General features: G+C 44.1%; 1 non-coding gene across 1 annotated transcript; it reads left to right on the forward strand.

Moving 5' to 3' along the window:
• The first annotated feature begins 766 nt into the window (after positions 1-766).
• Positions 767-840, forward strand: trnat-agu (transfer RNA threonine (anticodon AGU)). The gene has a single exon. It is a non-coding gene; the product is annotated as a tRNA-Thr (tRNA).
• The last annotated feature ends 5620 nt before the right edge of the window (positions 841-6460 follow it).

Here is a 6460-nt window from a genome sequence, read left to right on the forward strand (position 1 = left end):
AATCTCGACCATGATAATTTCGCACATTAAAGCAGATATTTTAGATCAGAGACAGCGTTAAATCTCATATATTGCTCAAATGCATCAATGTGTGAATATGACATTAAATGTGTTTCAATACAGTGGGGGGATTTAAAGCAGATTCGGGGCCAGTGGATTCCAAGGTGATGTTAACTGTGTCTCTCTTGCCTCCCTCTCCCCTTCTTCTCACACGCTGCCGGTTTTTAAACCTTGTTTTAAATCTGCTGCTCTGCTGGGCCAGTGCATTCCACAGTCTCATAACCCTTTCTACAAAAACCCTTTCAGTGCTTGACTTCTCTCTTTATTAGTTGTGAATCACCTTGAGGTGGAATGGTGGCATTTGTGACGTCAGATTAAAAGGCAGCCTATCGGAAACACGTTGGGGTCACAGTTTCTTTTGCACAGAATTGAAACTGAATCTTTCAAGATGGAATATTGTATTTGCTGCATCACAATAAACAATATCTTGTTATAACTGTTGGCTTAATAGTTCCCCAGTGTCTGAGGAAGAATTGTCTGGTGCCCTCATTTATTTCATATAAGACACAAACATAGGATAATCATTCAGAATCACCTCACAGATTGACACTGAGATAAATTAACCGGGAGATACAGACAGCAATGGGACACATGGCGGAATGGACAAGAGAGCTGGAAAAATTAAAAACGGCCTGAGACTCCAGAAGACAGTGACTGGTAGCTGATAGACATCAGTAAGTAGAGGCGAGAAAGTGCGTGCGCATTTGGCCCCGTGGCTTAGCTGGTTAAAGCGTCTGTCTAGTAAACAGAAGATCCTGGGTTCGATTCCCAGCGCGGCCTTTCTTAATGAATCTCTAGGGGTGAGTTTCTTTTAATGTGAAAAGGCTCAAATTCTTTTAAATGTAACTGTGGCTGCACTAGTTCCCATTCTGCATGAAGGTCCAAGTCGTTGCGAGGCCTGGGTCGAATTTCACCGCTTCTGAATTTCTGGCGGTGCTGATTTTGGATTCTTCACCAAAAATCCATGTTCCCTATGCAGTGCAGTGCGTTACTTTGTTGCGGTCAAAGCAGCGTACCAGTTGTTGATGTGTGGCGCCATGCTCGTATAGTGATTAATGCTCTGCGTTTTGGCCGCATCAACTTCGGTTCGAATTCAAAACATAACGCAGATTTTTCTTCCTTCCACAATTAATAGCCCTCTTTTACATTCCCCCTTCAATTTCATTGTAATTTCCCTGCGGTATTACCTTAATCCAACATTCACTTTCAGCCACTTAAACATCTAAGCGTGCTCTGCTACCACCGCTCTTCCTGGGCCACATGTCCCATACGCCCCAATCTGAGTTGGTGCTTTGAAACCAGTCGATACATTTAGGCCTGCGGGACCTCTCAACAGGCAAGCTCTGCGAAAGCAGGGCCGACCTTTGGAACCAATGCAGCCCGATTGTACAAGAAAATTCCTAGGAAAATGAAGCTCTAAACTTTTCAAACAAATCGTTTAATTAACATAATATTTCAAGTTTTACAGAGAGAGACTTGTACAAGCTCAGTGGTGCAACTCAAAACTCAGAATGGTCAATTCTTCTGCTTCGGGAGAGGGAGAGATGAATTATCTGTTGGTTTCCTCCTTGTTGTTTTCCTGATCAGTCTTCCAGATCTCCACTCCATTTGTCTGTCTCCAGGCCTGTCTCCTGGAATGTGTTGTGCTTTTCACTTTAGAATGGCAGCTCTTGTACCATTGCTGCTGACAGAAACAAGCCTTCCAGTGACTTTCCATTCTCTCTCTCCCATGGTTACACAGACTGATGCTCCTTTCAGCACCGAGTGTATGTGAAGGTTCCTCAGTGACTATCGAGGCCTCCTTACCTGGAGCTTCCAGACAATCTGCAGAACACTTTTGGAATTCGGTCAGCAAACCTTCTTGAAGTAAGTGATCCAGGTCTCTCGGCTTTCCTTTTGTTTCGTTAAAACCGACATTGAAAATTCCAAAATCCTTCCAGAGGGAGCAGATTGAAGAAAACAAATTATTAGAAGTGATTAATTACAATAATGAGAGAACCCGCATGCGAGCAGAGCTCGAATGTGGTCGGGGAAAACCCAGTGAATTTCAAGTCCAACGCCTTAACCACTCGGCCATTGCAACCGCAAACAAGTCTGCTCCAATAATTAAATTCTCAAATCGCTGACCCTGTTCATTATTGGCGATGAAGGGTTCGTGATATTTAATTTGCTGCAAATTCCGCAAGTCCAGAAGAATCGCAGCGATCATTACAATAAAAGAAAACTTCCGATATTTAACGGTAATGTAAGATGTTGAGAACAGTATGGAATATTCTGCAGGGTAATGAAAATAAACAGCAGAAACATTGTGTTCTGCTCCCACATGACACAGATCAGCCACAGCCTCTGCTCCCTGCCCGCCGGCTGCAGAAACCTTGTCTCCAGATCACAAACTGATTCTAGGTCGGAGATAAATATTCAGGGTAGAGACTAAACACAGCGGGTGGGATCAAATAATAAAGCAGTTAATTTAGACCAGAGACAGCGGTAAATGTTCTACATTGCTCACATGCATCAATGTGTGAATCTGACATTAAATGGGTTTAAATACAGTGGGGGGATTTAAAGTAGATTCGGGGCCAATAGTTTCCAAGTTGATCTTTCCTGTGTCTCTCATGCCTCTCTCCCCCCTTCCTCCCACAGGCTGCCGGTTTTTAAACCTTGTTTTAAATCTGCTGCTTGCTGGGCCAGTGCATTCCACAGTCTCACAACCCTTTCGACAAATACCCTTTCAGTGCTTGACTTCTCTCTTTATTAGTTAGGAATCACCTTGAGGTGCAATGGTGGCGATTGTGACGTCAGATTAAAAGGCAGCCTATTGGATACACGTTGGGGTCACAGTTTCTTTTGCACAGAATTGAAACTGAATCTTTCAAGATGGAATATTGTATTTGCTGCATCACAATAAACAATATCTTGTTATAACTGTTGGCTTATTAGTTCCCCAGTGTCTGCGGAAGAATTGTCTGATAATCTCATTTATTTCCTATAAGACACAAACATAGGGTAATCATTCAGAATCACCTCACAGATTGACACTGAGATAAATTAAGCGGGAGATACAGACATCAATGGGACACATGGCGGAATAGACAAGAGAGCTGGAGAAATAAGAAACGGCCTGAGAGTCCAGAAGACAGTGACCGGAAGCTAATAGACATCAGTGAGTGGAGGCGCGAAATCGCGTCAGCATTCGGCCCCGTGGCTTCGCTGGTCAAAGCGTTTGTTTAATAAACAGGAGATCCTGGGTTCTGATTCCCAGCGGGGCCTTATATTAATGAATCTGCAGGGGTGAGTTTCTTCGCGTGTGAAAAGGCTAAATTTCTTTTAAATGTAACTGTGCCTGCACCAGTTCCCTTTCTGGATGAAAGCTCCAGTCGCTGCGAGGCATGGGTCGAATTTCACCACTTCTGAATTTCTGGCGGTGCTGATTTTGGACTCTTCACCCAAAATCCATCTTTCCTAAGCAGTGCCGTGCGTTACTTTGTTGTGTTCAGAGCAGTGTTGCAGTTGTTGATGGGTGGCGCCATGCTCGTATAGTGATTAATGCTCTGCGTTCTGGCCGCAGCAACTTCGGTTCGTTATCGAAACATAACGCAGATTTTTCTTCCTTCCACAATCAACAGCCCTCCTTTACTTTCCCCCTTCAATTTCATTGTAATTTTTCTGCGGTATTACCTTAATCCAGCATTCACTTTCAGCCACTTAAACCGCTAAGTGTGCTCTGCTACCACCGCTCTTCATGGGCCACATGTCCCATACGCCCCAATCTGAGTTGGTGCTTTGAAACCAGTCGATTCATTTAGACCTGCGGGACCTCTCGACGTGCAAGCTCTGCGAAAGCAGGGCCGGCCTTTGGAACCAATGCAGCCCGATTGTACAAGAAAATTCCTTGGCAAATGAAGCTTTAAACTTTTCAAACAAATCGTTTTATTAACATAATAATACAAATTTTACAGAGAGAGACTTATACAACCTCAGTGGTGCAACTCAAAACTCAGAATGGTCAATTCTTCTGCTTCGGGAGAGGGAGAGATGAATTGTGTGTTGGTGTCCTCCTTGTTGTTTGTCTGGTCCGTCTTCCAGATCTCCACTCCGTTTGTATGTCTCCTGGCCTGTCTCCTGGAATGTGTTCTGCTTTTCACTTTAGAATGGCATCTCTTGTACCATTGCTGCTGACAGAAACAAGTCTTGCAGTGACTTTCCATTCCCTCTCTCCCATGGTTACACAGACTGATGCTACCGGACAGCACCGAGTGTATGCGAAGGCTCCGCAAAGACTATCGAGGCCTCCTTATCTGGAGCATCCAGACAATCTGCAGAACACTTTTGGAATTCGGTCAGCAAACCTTCTTGAAGTAAGTGATCCAGGTCTCTCAGCAATCCTTTAGTTTCCTCAAAACAAGCATTGAAAATTCCAAAATCCTCCCAGAGGGAGCAGATTGAAGAAAATAAATTATTTGAAGTAATTAATTATCATAATGAGAAAACCCGTTGGGAGCTGGGCTCGAGCCTGCGCAGGGAACCGCCTTTGGAGTTCAAGTCCAACGCCTTAACCACTCGGCCATCAAAGCCGCAAAAGTATTTGCTCCAAGAAATTAAATTCTCAAATTGCTGAACCTGTTTATTATTGGCGCTGACGGTTTTGTGATATTTAATTTGCTGCAAATTCAGCAAAGTCCAGAAGAATCGCAGCGATCATTACAGTAAAAGAAAACTTCCGATATTTAACGGTATGTAAGATGTTGAGAACAGTATGGAATATTCTGCAGGGTAATGAAAATAAACAGCAGAAACATTGTGTTCTGCTCCCACATGACACAGATCAGCCACAGCTTCTGCTCCCTGCCCGCCGGCTGCAGAAACCTTGTCTCCAGATTACAAACTGATTCTAGGTCGGAGATAAATATTCAGGGTAGAGCCTAAACACAGCGGGTGGGATCAAATAATAAAGCAGTTATTTTAGACCAGAGACAGCGGTAAATGTCCTATATTGCTCAGATGCATCAGTGTGTGAATCTGACATTAAATGGGTTTAAATACAGTGGGGGGATTTAAAGTAGATTCGGGGCCAATAGTTTCCAAGTTGATCTTTCCTGTGTCTCTCATGCCTCTCTCCCCCCTTCCTCCCACAGGCTGCCGGTTTTGTAAACCTTGTTTTATATCTGCTGCTTGCTGGGCCAGTGCATTCCACAGTCTCACAACCCTTTCTACAAATACCGTTTCACTGCTTGACTTCTCTGTTTATTAGTTAGGAATCACCTTGAGGTGAAATGGTGGCGTTTGTGACGTCAGATTAAAAGGCAGCCAATTGGAAACACGTTGGGGTCACAGTTTCTTTTGCACAGAATTGAAACTGAATCTTTCAAGATGGAGTATTTTACTTGCTGCATCACAATAAATAATATATTTTTATAGCTGTTGGCTTATTAGTTCCCCAGTGTCTGAGGAAGGATTGTCTGACCCCCTCATTTATTTCATATAAGACACAAACATAGGGTAATCATTCAGAATCACCTCACAGATTGACACTGAGGTAAATTAAGTGGGAGATACAGACAGCAATGGGACACATGGCGGAATGGACAAGAGAGCTGGAGAAATAAGAAACGGCCTCAGAGTCCAGAAGACACTGACCAGCAGCTGATAAACATCAGCGACTGTAGCATTTGGACCCGTGGCTTCGCTGCTCAAAACGTTTTGTTAGTGAACTAGGAGATCATGGGTTCGATTCCCAACGCGGCTTTTTTTAATGAATCACCAGCGGTGAGTTTCTTCTCGTGTGAAAAGGCTAAAATTCTTTTAAATGTAACTGTGCCTGCACCAGTTCCCATTCTGGATGAAGGCTCCATTCGCTGCGAGGCATGGGTCGAATTTCACCGCCCCTGAATTTCTGGCGGTGCTGATTTTGGACTCTTCACCCAAAATCCATCTTTGCTAAGCAGTGCCGTGCGCTGCTTTGTCGTGGTCAAAGCAGAGCTCCAGTTGTTTATGTGTGGCGCCGTCTTCGTCTAGTGATTAATGCTCTGCGTTTTGGCCGCAGCAACTTCGGTTCGAAACATAACGCAGACGTTTCTTCCTTCCGCAATCAACAGCCCTCCTTTACTTTCCTCCTTCAATTTCATTGTAATTTTCCTGTGGTATTACCTTAATCCAACATTCACTTTCAGCCACTTAAACCGTTAATTGTGCTCTGCTACCACCGCTCTTCCTGGGCCACATGTCCCATACGCCCCAATCTGAGCTGGTGCTTTGAAACCAGTCGATACATTTAGACCTGCGGGACCTCTCGACAGGCAAGCTCTGCGAAAGCAGGGCCGGCCTTTGGAACCAATGCAGCCCGATTGTACAAGAAAATTCCTTGGCAAATGAAGCTTTAAACTTTTCCAACAAATCGTTT

This window comes from Somniosus microcephalus, unplaced genomic scaffold (assembly GCF_052327205.1).
Source record: "Somniosus microcephalus isolate GS21.2 unplaced genomic scaffold, FLI_Smic_1.0 unresolved_chr1, whole genome shotgun sequence".
In the NCBI taxonomy this organism is placed as follows: Eukaryota; Metazoa; Chordata; class Chondrichthyes; order Squaliformes; family Somniosidae; genus Somniosus; species Somniosus microcephalus.